A 12326-nucleotide genomic window follows, 5' to 3' on the forward strand; every position below is an offset into this window, starting at 1 on the left:
TTCTTTTTTTTTTTTTTTGCCACGAGGTGTGTTTTATTTCATTAACCATACAAATAATGTTCTAACAATATCCCAGGGCAAACCGGAGAATTTGGCAGTCTGATGGGGGGGGGGGGGGCGGCGAGGGACCCACACACAGGTCGATGGCATGGGGGCAGAGTGTCCGGGTTCACAGTGCAGTTTGTGGCTCGTGTCCTTGCAGGTGGCCTTTTCCTCCACATCGCAAGGGGATCCCGAAGACGCCGGGGTGGGAATCCTCGGGGTCTTAGGACATCTCAATCCGCTTCTTCTGCTCAATGGCTCTTTGGTCAGCAGGGTGTTCTCCTGCGTCTCCGTCTTCTTCAGCTTCGCCTTATCGAAGCTGACGACTTCCCCCATGTCTGGCTTGTCTGCCATTTTCTTGAAACAACCCTAGGCCTTCGCTCCCAGACGGGGTCCCTGGATCCCACTTGCGTCGCTGCAGCAAGAGACCGTGATTGGTATTCTTACATGAAGAAGTCAGGTCACAGAGAAGCACAGAGGAAGCACAGGTGAAGACAAAGATAAAAGACTATCACCTATTGCCCTGGCTGGTTTGGCTCAGTGGATGGAGTGTCAGCCTGTGGACTGGGGGGGTCCCGGGTTCGATTCCAGCCAAGGACACATGCTTGGGTTGCAGGCTCGATCCCCCCCCTCCCCACCACCCTCAGTAGGGGCCGGGCAGGAGGCAGCCACTCAGTTGTTCTCTCTCATCATTGATGTTTTTATCTCTCTATCCCTCTCCCTTCCTCTCTGAAATCAATAAAAAAATTTTTAAAAAGACTATCACCTACAAACCAGAGAAAGGAGACTAAGGAGAAACCAATCCTGCCCAGACCCTGATCCCAAACTTCTAGCTACCAGAATTGTGAGAAAATAAATGTCTGTTTACACCACCTTAATGTGACACCATGTTTTGGCAGTACAAGAAAACTAATACCATCTATAAGGACACACTTTAGATGTTCCTGACAGAACAAACAGAACTGCTCACATGGCAACTCAATTGAATCATGTCGAGGTCCAACTGCATTGAAATATTGCATCACCCTGGCTGGGTAGCTCAGTTGGTTAGAGCATCGTCCCTATATGCCAAGGTTTCAGGTTTGATCCCTGGTCAGGGCACATACAAGAATCAACCAATGAATGCATAAACAAGTGGAACAACAAATGATGTTTCTCTCTCCCTCTAAAATCAATAAATAAAATTTTTTAAAAAATAGAAAAAGAAAGAAAAATTGCATCACTTTGGCAAATGGCTTTCCTTATGGGACATTGTGAAAACAAGTGAACCCTAGGTCCTGATCTGGGGAGTCCTGGTCTGTGAGGTGACAAGTTGCATGGAAACCTGCAGAATGACTTAATCTCATCCCCCCTTTCTGTGTATAAACCATCCTATTAAGTGTGATAATGGGTAAGGTCTAGAGCAAACATGTCAAACTTGCGGCCTCGGCATGCGGCCTGCTGGCCACGAGTTTGACATGCTTGGTCTAGAGAGTCAGTGGATCTGACTGCTATACAAGATACCTGGGGCAGGTAGTTCAACCAACCAAAACAACAGCAAGCCCTGGCTGGTGTGGCTCAGTTGGTTGAGCATTATCCTGTGCACCGGATGGTTATCAGTTGGATTCCCAGAAAGGAGCATGCAGTGGGCAGCCAATTAATGTTGTGCTCTCACATTGATGTTTCTCTCTCTCCCGCCCCTTCCTCTCTCTAAAAAAATCAATAAACTACTCTTTTTTTAAAAAAACACAGCAAAATACAAGATGCTCATGGCCTAGTGTGAAGTCAAACAACATACGCTTTTCTCTAATATTCCCACAAATATGTGAGGACTGACTCTCATGTAGCTGGTGGTGGGGAGAATGGAGGTCCGGATTCCTTGGGGAGTGGGACAGTGGGGCACTAGTGGGAAAGCCAAGGAGTTCCACGATTGGAGGCCAGGTCTTGGCCTGCCCAGGTCCTCTTGGGATCCTGGGGGTACAGACCTCTCTGTGCTTACTCTCACCTTTGACCAGCTCAGACTGTTGGTGGCCTGTGCACCTGCCCCTGTCCAAGGATGTGAAGAAATTATACCTGTCCGCCTGCTCCTCCATGATCTCCTGGGTGAAGCTCTGTATAGACAGTGCCCAGTAACCAGGCCAAAAGACATCAAGTGCCTGCCTGGGCATCACCACAGGGGGGAACCCCACCATAAATTCTGATCCTCCAATCTGGTGTAGAGGGCCATCTGCATAGACCTCCAGCCAGGGAGGGAACAAAAGGACACATCAAGGTCCCAAGGAAACATGGTGCCCATCACTCACTTATCCTGCCAGCTGTGGCCTGGAGTACACACAACAGACCCACCCACTCCCAACATCTAACAACGGTTCCTGCCCATGAAGGGCTCCCCTGCACTCCTGCCATTCACCCAAATCCCATACACACACGAGAAGGGGCAGGGGTGAAAGGCTGCCCACCTGCAGTCACAGTTGTGGCCTTGCCTGGACTGGCCTGCCCTGGGCTGTCATAAAGTTACCTGAGGCCACACACGGCCAAATGACTATAAGAGTTGGAGGGGAGGTCAAAGCCACCGTCTGCAATGAGTAACACAACTTTCCTTATAGGCTTTGCAAAGCCACAGCTTCAGAAAGTCAGGAGAGAACTGGGGAACATCCTTCTCTCTCAGCTGCCTCCAGGGGCCTGTCTCTAGAACGTGGGTACCTGGTAACCAGAGCTCTAACTTCTGTTTTGTTCTGTCACCAAGGAAGTGAGGTCACTTCTTCAAGGTTCCATTACGTGGGCTCCTTCCGTCAATCAGACCCACTGAAAGCTCTTACTGGGCTGTCGGCTGCTCACATTCCTTACCCATGTAATCTTCATAAGGGTACACAGATATCCAACACAGCCCTCCCCACAACTCCCTGGGAATGTAACCAGGGTCTGAGCTTTGAGGAGATAGAATTGAGTTCACACTTTTTGTTTTTTTCCAGTTCTGTGTCCTGGAAAAGCCTTTGCCACCTCAGGGCCTCCCCTGTCTCCAACATGCACAGTGGGGATGATGCTGGAAACTACTTCCTAGGGACATCAGCAGGTATCCTATAGAATAAAAGCCTAATACACAAATCAACCCAACAGCAGAACGGCCAGTGGAATGACTGGTTGCTATGATGCACACTGACCACCAGGGGGCAGACACTCAATGCAGGAGCTGCCCCCAGCCCACAGACCCCAGGCCAGCCAAGGCGAGTGCCAGCGAGGGCACCCACCCCACCCCCGATTGCCCCACCAGTCGCCCCACAGATCGGCCCTAATCACCAGCCAAGCCTAAGGACCCTACCCATGCATGGATTTCATGCATCAGGCCTCTATGACATAAAACCTACAACATCTGTGGGCTGGTGGCACATGTGTCTGATGCAAAATTTCAGAGATGGCAGAATTACAAGAAACGTGGGGTGGAACCTGGAATACCATTTAAATCAGGCCTGAGTTTCAGCCATGTAATCTTGGAAAGTCATACCGCTCTGGGCAATATTTTTTAAATATATTTTTATTGATTTCAGAGAGAAAGGAAGAGAGAGAAATATCAATGTTGAGAGAGAATTGATTGGCTGCCTCCTGCATGCCCCATACCCAGGATTGAGCCCACAACCCGGACATATGCCCTGACCAAGAATCAAACCATGACCTCCTGGTTAATAGGTCAATGGTTAACCACTGAGCAGCACCAGCCAGGTTAGGCAATATTTTAAGGTCTTCACCTTTAAGGGGTTAAAGTTAGTAAAATTTAGTTGTTGTCATCCATGCCGTCTATGAATCAGATCTGTGCCTCATGTGGGCCTAGGTGGTGGGAGTCTCCACAACGGCTCCAATGGTCCTAGTTTCCTGGTATGCATATCTTTGTGCCATCACTAAGGACTCAGCAACTGGCTTCTGAAGAACAGAATACAACCAAGGGGATGGGATGTTATGTGCAATAATTTGTCACTTTCCTTATTCTCTTCCTTGAGTTCTCTCACTTTTCTTTTTTTTAAGTTTTTTTTCTTTTTCCACAGAGAGAGGAAGGGAGAGGTAGAGTGAGAGAGAAACATTGATGTGAGAGAGAAACATCAATTGGCTGCCTCCTGCACGTCTCCCACTGGGGATGGAGCCGGAATCCTGGGCATGTGACCTGACAGGGAATCAAACCTGGGACCTCTTGGTGCATGGGATGATGCTCAACCAACTGAGCCACACCGTCCAGGGCTCTTTCTCTTTTCAGTCTCTCTTCTCTGCCCTTAGTTTATGAGAGTGACCATGGGATGTCCTCAGAGCCCTCCCAGCCTAAAAATGATGTTTTGGAAGGTTATCTGTATTCATTTTCAGGAACAGGAGATCTGTGAGAAGAGATTTGGGTGTGTATGTGCTGTTGTTTCTATGCAGGGATTGTTTTTCAGATGCAGGTAAAGTAGTTTGGTTATTGGGTAAATCAAGAAAATGAATAAGTTGTTCTGGCCACTCAAGATGAAGACATAGATAAACACAGTACTCCCACAACCACATCAAAATTCCAACTAGCCCTAGCCGGTTTGGCTTAGTGGATAGATCATCGGCCTGTGGACTGAAGGGTCCTGGGTTCGATTCCGGACAAGGGCACATGACCGGGGTGTGATCCCCAGTGCGGGGTGTGCAGGAGGCAGCCGACCAATGATTGATTCTCTCTCATCATTGATGTTTCTATCTCTCTCTCCCTCCCTCTCTAAAATAAATAAAAAATTTAATTTATGGGGGATGGGAGCGACCAGGGAGAAAGGGGGAAAAGGAAGACTCATGTAATACTTTAAACAATAAAGAATTTAAATTTAAAAAATTATTTTAAAAAATTCCAACTAAACTATAGAACAACCATCATTTAGAACCACCTGAAATATAGCTGAATGGAAGTCCTACAACTAGGGATTTAAAAAAGAAACCACACTGAGACTAGGAAGAGGGGCAGAGGTGCGGAACGGGCTGGTCCTACACCCACGTGTGGCAGCTAAAAATTGGGAGGGATATCTCCCCTGCGGAGGTCCCCCTGAGGAGTGAGGTGTTCCAGGCCCCCCAGCCCTGTGTTCCAGGGCAGGAGAAGTCCCAATAGCTTCTGGCTGTAAAAACCAGCGTGGATTGTGGCTGAGGGAGACGGAGGCCTTCTGAGGGCGTAGGCAGTTTGTCTTAAAGGACCTTCTGCCTGGACTTACACGGACTCACTGCCTCTGAGTTCCAGCATGGGGGCAGCAGCTCGAAAGGAGCGAGAGACATACAGAACTGAGTTCTCTGGCATCAGGGCGAGCGCTGGGGGGCAACTCAGCCATTGGAGAGATGGCAGCTAGACCGGCACAGCTGGGATTCATTAAAAGACAGCGTGCTCCTCCGGCAGACACAAAATCCACACTCCCAGCGGCAGAGAGGCAAAAGCCTTTCTCAAAGGACTCTGTGATGGGAGGGCCCAAGGAGAGTCTGAAGTCCAGCCAGAACCTGCTCCCATGGCGCCCATTCCGTGGGAAGGAGGAGGCCCACCCACCCCTCACAGCCCCTCACCAATGATGTAGACGCTGACATCACAGAAGCTGTGAAGAAAACACCCAATTGCTTGGGTTAAGGAGCTCATCATCCCAAAGCTGGCAAAGAGCAGTGACTCTGTCTAGGGTTTTATGGGAATTGGCACACAGTTTCCGAGGCTGGAGGGAGGCCGGATGGATACCTGAGGCATTGGGCTCCTTCCCTCTTCCATTACTATGAGCTGGGACCTACAGAGTCCTAGAGACTTCTAAAGCCTTAGAATACTCACTGCTGGGGGAGGGGGTGTGGTCAGGGTCTGGTGGATAAAACTTGCAGAGGTAGAGGGAGTTAGGATGAGGAGGGGACGGGGTGGGGGAAAGGGAGAAGTGAAAGAAGCAGGATGTGTGACCTGCTGAGATGCTAAATGAGACGGCAGATTCTCACCGATAATGTAGGGACTGTCCTGGCCCAAACTATGGGCCCAGCTGACTGACACAATACGGGTCAGCTGGCCTTGCTCACAGTACAGCCACTCCCTGTCCAGCCTGGGAACCACGGGGTCAGAGTGGAGGGTGCAGACTGGGGCCACTCTGGTGGCTGTCCCATCCTCCTTGGGCCTGAGGGAGGTCGGTACAGGAGATGACAGTAAATGGGATGCCTAGGGAGGTGCCTTGAGATCCCTGGGCCCAGAACAGAATGGGTCCAATAAAATGAGGAGGCTGGTAAAGAGGGGAGAAGCCAGACTTAAATGCCATGGGTGCACTGGCTTCCAGCCAGGCTGGGACTGAGCGGAGTCAGTGGGTGGGAGAATTCTTATTAAATTGGAGTCACCTTCATGCTCACAGCATGGGGACAGGAGAGCTCATACTTGAGACACATGAAGAGCTGGAATTTGGGATTAAAACAAGTGAAAAGGGGGCACTTGTCTTAAAAGAAATCCTGGGAACAGAACTGAAGACAGTGAAGGAAATGCCCTCTTTGATTAAACGGAGGGGGAAAGGATTCAGAAGGATGGCCAGGGGTGAAGTCCTATTCTGCTGATGGGCTCTGTAGAATGGGGACAACTGGGGTGGGGGTGGGGTAATAATGAGAAGAGGCCTCATCCTGAAGCCACCTCCTCCTGAATGCCACCTCTGCTAAGAGCATGGACTAACTGAGCCACCTGGCCCGGGAACCACATCTTTGTTTGTTTGTTTGTTTGTTTGTTTGTTTGTTTGTGTTGTTAATCCTCGCCTGAGGATATTTTTCCATTGATCTTTTAGAGAAAGTGGGAGAGAGAGGGAAAGATGGAGAGAAAAATCGATGTGAGAGAAAGACATTGATTAGTTGCCTCCAGGCCAGGGAGGAGCCTGCAACCAAGGTACTGCCCTTGACTGGAATTGAACCTGGGACCCTTTGGTCCACAGGCTGACCTCTATCCATTGAGCCAAACCGGCTAGGGCTTGATTGCTTCTTGGTATGTGCCCTGATGGGAGAGCGAACCCACAACCTTGGTGTATTGGGACAACATTCTAACCAACTAAGCTACCCACCCAAGGCACAGAAGAACATTTTATCCTAAGAATGTACCAGTGGTTGTTTATTCATTTGCCTATTGAAATTATCCTTGTTACATCTAAGTCTTGAATAATAAAAGCGTATTATGCAAATTGTCCCCTGGACTGGGAGGTTGTCTTGGTGTTTGACCAGGGGGCGGGGCCAGCCCAGGGAGGGGAGGGAGGGCCCCAGATGGTAGCTGGCAGCCACTAGGGACCCTACCAGTGCACGAATTTTGTGCACTGGTCATCTAATTATGAATAAAGTTCCTATAAACATTCATGTGCAGGGTTTTTTGTGAACATAAGTTTTCAACTCATTTGGGTAAATTCAAGGAAGCATGATTGATGCATTGTATAATAAAAGTAGGCTTGGTTTTAAGAAACTACCTTTCTTCCAATGTGGACATACCATTTCCCATTCCTACCAGCAATAAATGAGGGTTCTCCATTTTTGGTGTTCTTAATGTTTTTTATTTTAACCATTTTAATAAATGTCTGATGATAATCTCATTCTTTTATTTATTTGTTTGTTTATTTCCTGGTGACATATGATTTTAAGCATCTTTTCATGTATTTACTTTCTGTATATATTGGTGAAGTATGTGTTCATATTTTTTGTCTGTTTTTAATTGAGTTGTTTGTCCTCTTTTTGTTGAGTTTTAAATGTTTTTTAATGTTTTGGATAGAATCCTTTATCAGGTATGATTTCTAAAGATTTTTTGTCAATCTGTGGCTTGCATTTTTAATCACTCATTTTTTCTTTCTTAGATATTGCTTTTGCTATTGTATCTAAAAATTAATCACCAAACCAAGTCACCTAGATTTTCTCCTATATCTTTTTAGGGTATTATAGTTTTACATTTTATACTAAGATTGTTAGATCTATGATCCATTTTGAGTTAATGTTTGTGAAAAGCGTCTGTGTAGTTTATTTTTTTTAGAGATCTATAAAAAGCAATTTCCTTTTGTATATTAACATTTATCCTTCAACTTTCCTCTACTCTCTTATTTGCTCAGATTTCTTTGTTATTGTGGATTCTTTGAGGTTTTCTCCGTAGACAGTATTGTCATATGCCACAAAAATACTTTTATTTCTTGCTTCCTATTCTGTATACCTCTTATTTCCTTTTCTTGCCTAATTACATTAGCTGGGAATTCCTTATGTAATTAGACAAAAAAAGGAAGTAAAGATATGTATTTTAGCCCTAGCTTTTTGCTTCAGTGTTTAGAGCAGGGGTGGGCAACCTTTTTGTGAGTGTGTGCCAAAACCAGCAAAATCTCTGACTCAGAATTCTTCTGCGTGCCAACCCTAATTTTTTGAGAACATGTTACGCCTACTTGATATCTCTTAAGGTGTACGTGTGTGAAGAACCTTGAAGAAATAATAAAATTCATTTGAGCAACAAAAACACAGTATATGATGATGAAAAATACATTTATTTTTTAATGTATACATGTTATGTAAAATTATTTATTTATCCAAGATGCACCTACACTGAATTTATCTGAAAAATAAAAAAGTCAATATTAAGAAAAAAATTGTAAATGGAAGATTATAAGAGAGGGTTTCGTGTGCCAGCAAAAGTTACTGGCGTGCCATGTTTGGAACCCGTGCCAGGGATTGCCCACCCCTGGTTTAGAGTGTCGGCCTGTGGACCAAAAGGTTTTGGGTTCAATTACTGTCAAGGGCACATATCTCAGTCGCAGGCTTGATTCCCGGCTCCAGTCAATGTGTCTCTCTCACATTGATCAGTCAATGTGTCTCTCTCACATTGATGTTTCTCTCTGTCTCTCCCCCTCCCTTCCACTCTCTCTAAAAATCAATGGAAAAATATCCTCGGGTGGAAAAAAAAAAAGGTATACATTTTATATTAGGAATGGTGAGAGGAGACATCCTTACCTTCTTCCCAATGTTACCAGAAAGCATCTAATTCTTTCAGAGGAGTCCACTTGTATGGACAAGAGCCCACCAGGTGCAGAGGTAGGTGTGGGTAGAGGGAAAGCATTTTCTAGTCCAATGACTTGGTGTCAATCTTTTATGAGCCTGTGTTCCTGGGCTTGACCTTCTGTGAGATAATAAGAAAGATGTGTGGTCTTTGTCTGCTTGAAGCCCTTGGGATTACTTGAGTGACAAGGGTGACAGTGTCTTCTGTTTTCATGAGGCAGCTCTGGACCAGCTTCTAGATAGCTTCAGGATGAAGACTGGAAAGAGGAACACCAAGCCTTGATTAAAGGCTTGGAACTTTCAGCCCCAGCTCCCAGCTCTGGGGGGGAGAGGGTGTCTGGAGGGTGAGTTACTCACCCATGGCCAATGCTTGAATAAATGGTGCCCATGTAATGAAATCTCCATCAAACCCGTAAAGACAAGACTCAGAGTGTTTCTGGGTTGGTGACCACAAGGTGGTGCTAGGAGTGCCCTGTCCTTGGAGGATGTGGGAGCTCTGCAGGCCCCCTCCACCTCCACCCTCCACTGCCCTATGCATTGCGACATTTCATCTGCTCCTGAGTTGTATCCTTTATAGTAAACCAACAATAGTAAATACAGCACTCCCCTCATTCGTGTGGGATACATTTTAAAGTGGATGGTTAAACCACAGATAGGACCTGGCCGGTGTGGCTCGATGGTTAGAACGTTGGCCTGCGTACTGAAGGGTTGAACATGTGTTCGGTTCCCGGTCAAGGGCACACACCTGGGTTGCAGATTCATCCCTGCCAAGGTCGGGGCACTGCAGGGGGCAACCAATCAATGTGTCTCTCTCACATCAATGTTTTTCTCTTCCTCTCTCTCTCCCTTCTTCCCTCCCTCCCTGCCACTCTCTCTGAAAAGCAATGGGAAAAATATCCTCAGGTGAGGATTAACCAAAAATAAATAAATAAATACATTAATTAATTAATTAAAACCACAGATAGCACGAAACTTGGTACTGTATGATTTTTTTTCTTTATTACGTTGAGAATTTTCACCTTTCCTCTTTTAAAAAAGCTCTTTATGCAGTAACTCTTTGCTATGTCTCTTAGTAGGGAATCAAAAAGAAAAAATAAACAAATGGAACTACATCAAACTAAAAAGGTTTTGCACAGCAAAAGAAACCATTAACAAAATAAAAAAGACAACCTACTGAATGAGAGAACATATTCACCAATAATACATCTGATAAGGGGTTAATATTAAAAATTTATAATGAACTCATACCACTCAATACCAAAAAACAAACAATCCAAGTAAATAATGGATAGAGAACCTGAATCAACATTTCTCCAAAATGGAAATACAGATGGCAATAGACATAGAAAAAGATGCTCAAAGTCACTAATCATCAGAGAGATGCAAATTAAAACCACAATGAGATATCACCTCATACCTGTCAGAATGGCTATCACCCATAAATCAATAAACAAGTGTTGGCCAGGATGTTGTGCACTGTTGGCGGGAAATCAGATTCATGCAGCCTCTATGAAAAACAGCATTGAGTTATCTCAATAAATTAAAAATGGAACTGCCTTATGATGCAGCAATTCCACTTCTGAGAATTCATCCAAAGAAACCCAAAACAGTAATTCGAGAGAATATTTGTACCCCTGTGTTCATTGCAGCATAATTAACAATAGCCAACATATGGAAGCAACCTAAGTGTCTGTTAATAATGACTGGATTGCCAAACCGGTTTGGCTCAGTGGATAGAGTGTCGGCCTGCGGACTGAGGGGTCCCGGGTTCGATTCCGGTCAAGGGCATGTACCTTGGTTGCGGGCACATCCCCAGTGGGAGTGTGCAGGAGGCAGCTGGTCAATGTTTCTCTCTCATCGATGTTTCTAACTCTCTATCCCTCTCCCTTCCTCTCTGTAAAAAATCAATAAAATATATTTTTAAAAATAAAAAAATAATAAAAATAAATGACTGGATAAAGAAGTTGTGGTACATATATGATGGGGGGAAAGCACATAATAAGACTAGAACCTCAGTTGTTTAATGATAATTCACTTACTAACTATAGATCCGAGGTTTTCTTATAGACCCTGGGAACCTGGAGGATGTGCTATACGTAGAAAACAGGGCTGTAAAGAGATAAGACCCCTCAGAGCCCAGATGGGTCCATGACTCAGAAAAGAAAATACTTTTAAAAGCAGACCAAGGACAGGACATCATTGATGTTTCTATCTCTCCCTTCCTCTCTGAAGTCAATAAAATTTATGTAATAAATAAATAAATAAATAAATAAATAAATAAAAACACAAAATAAACAAAGTTTAAGCAGACTCAAACACAGAGAGCAGACTGGTGGTTACCTGAAGGGAGGGGGTTGGGGAACTGGGTGAAAGAGATGGGGAATAAGATGTACAAATTGGCCCTAGCTGGTTTGGCTCCGTGGATAGAGTGTCGACCTGCGGACTAAAGGGTCCCAGGTTCGATTCTGGTCAAGGGCACATGCCTGGGTTGCAGGCTCGGGAGCGTGTAGGAGGCAGCGAATCAATGATTCTCTCTCATCATTGATGTTTCTATCTCTCTCTCCCTTCCTATCTGAAATCAATAAAAATATATTTAAAAAATGGGCAAATAAGCAAAACATATTTAACAGAAAACAAAAGATCACATATGAAAAAAAAGTCCATCACCTTGGCAAGGAGATGTCTTAGTTATGGGATCAACTGTTTATATACTGCAGTGCTTATGTTCAAGTAACGCTTATTTTACTTAATCAACGGCCCCAAAGCACAAGATTAACAATATGGCAATTTGTATATGCTGTATTTTTTTCTTTGCTTTCAATGTTATTTTGTATTAGTTCCAGGTGTACAGCATAATAGTCAGATAACCATATATTTTACAAAGTTTTCCCCCTAATGTTTCTAGTACGGACCTGGCACCATACGTAGCTATACAAAGTTACTACAATATTATTGACTATAGTAGGGGCCCAGTGCACGAATTTGTGCACCTCGAAAGGAACTGTGGGCCACCAAGCCGCAGTGGGCACAGGGGCAGGTCTCAGCCCCTCCCACCGAGGCCCCCAGTCCCCTGTCTGCCAGCAGCCCCGCTCCCGCCGCCACTGCTGCCCTGATCACCCTTCAGGAGCAGGGGGAGGTGGAGAAGCATGCTCCCTACTGGCAATCAAGCCCGCAAGCTGAGCATGTGCCCTTGGCCAGAATTGAACCTGGGACCCTTTAGTCCACAGGCCAATGCTCTATCCACTGAGCCAAACCAGCTAGGGCTTCTTTGCCCATTTTTTCCCCCAATATATTTTATTGATTTTTTACAGAGAGGAAGG

The 12326-nt window shown here is 45.4% G+C and overlaps 1 pseudogene; it reads right to left on the minus strand.

Moving 5' to 3' along the window:
• On the minus strand, positions 1–453 carry LOC106694700 (annotated as a pseudogene).
• Positions 454–12326: the final 11873 nt, after the last annotated feature.

The sequence above is a fragment of the Myotis lucifugus genome, unplaced genomic scaffold (genome assembly GCF_000147115.1).
Source record: "Myotis lucifugus unplaced genomic scaffold, Myoluc2.0 scaffold_583, whole genome shotgun sequence".
NCBI lineage: Eukaryota > Metazoa > Chordata > Mammalia > Chiroptera > Vespertilionidae > Myotis > Myotis lucifugus.